Genomic DNA, 1,209 nt, shown 5'->3' on the forward strand with positions numbered 1-1,209 from the left:
CTGGTGGCCGGGGGAACTTAAACTTTTTTCAGCTGGTTACCGGGGTTGACCTGGTGGCCGGGGGAACTTAAATTTTTTTTTTTCAGCTGGTTACCGGGGTTGACCTGGTGGCCGGGGGAACTTAAACTTTTTTTTTTTTTCAGCTGGTTACCGGGGTTGACCTGGTGGCCGGGGGAACTTAAACTTTTTTCAGCTGGTTACCGGGGTTGACCTGGTGGCCGGGGGAACTTAAACTTTTTTCAGCTGGTTACCGGGGTTGACCTGGTGGGCTGTTGACCTGGTCTCTGGTGGGACTTTGACTTTTTCAGCTTGTTACCCGGGTTGACCTGGTGGCCGGGGCGACTTGGACTTTTTCCCTCCTTTTTCCTCCAGGTGGGCCTGGGGGTAGTCAGACCCTTTCCAGTGGAGAACGCGATGCCGCCGGGGGTGGAGGCGTGGGGAGGGCGAAGGATCGGGCCCACCGCCCATCCCACTCACCGCACCGCCCTCGGGCAGTGCTCCCCGTGGAATTTTCAAGGAGGCGGGCTCCCCCGCCCCTGGGAAGCTTTCGTCTCGTCCTGCTGTCCAGGGCCGGCCCCCGGAGCCGGAACGCGGGATGTGGCGAGGGGCTTCGGGGTGGCCTGAGAAGCACACCGCACCAGGCCTCGGGTTCCTGGGAGTGCGACCGCATCGTGGAGGAGGGGAATGCGTTTCGAGCGCGGGGCTGTGAACGCAGGACGGGGAGTCGGTCAGGGAGAGCGGGCGAGGAGGGAGGCAGGAGGTTGCCTACGGCCATACCGGACCGAACGCCCCCGATCTCGTCCGATCTCGGAAGGTAAACCGTCCCGGGCCTGGCTAGTACTTGGATGGGTGACCGCCTGGGAATCCCAGGTGCTGTAGGCATCTTTTCTCCAGCTGAGAGAGAAAAAACTCCCGTTTTCTTCTCCCCACGCTACCGTTCGGGCGGGATGCTGACGCGGACGGCGGGAGGTGAAAAGCCACCCGGCCCACCCGATGCAGGGCCCTCTCTGCGCAGGGTCAGAGGGCACCGCCGGACCGGCGAGCCGGGCCGGAGGAGGTTCTGCAGCTCCCCACCGTGGCTCTCCTCATAGGTTACTCTCCCGGGGCGCTCTGTGCCCCTCCCACGCCCCCCCCCCCCCCGCCCCCGCGGCCGAGCTGCTGGCCGGCAGGAAGGCTCCGCGGCTCCTGGATCCCACCCTGCCTCGGCAC

At 64.4% G+C, this 1,209-nt stretch overlaps 1 non-coding gene across 1 annotated transcript; it reads left to right on the plus strand.

The window, feature by feature from the left end:
* Positions 1–763: 763 nt before the first annotated feature.
* On the plus strand, positions 764–882 carry LOC137163278 (5S ribosomal RNA). Its single transcript, XR_010922680.1, has one exon. It is a non-coding gene; the product is annotated as a 5S ribosomal RNA (ribosomal RNA).
* Positions 883–1,209: the final 327 nt, after the last annotated feature.

This window comes from Emydura macquarii, unplaced genomic scaffold (genome assembly GCF_026122565.2).
Source record: "Emydura macquarii macquarii isolate MOO-44397 ecotype Brisbane River unplaced genomic scaffold, CSIRO-AGI_Emac_v2 contig_2491, whole genome shotgun sequence".
NCBI lineage: Eukaryota > Metazoa > Chordata > Testudines > Chelidae > Emydura > Emydura macquarii.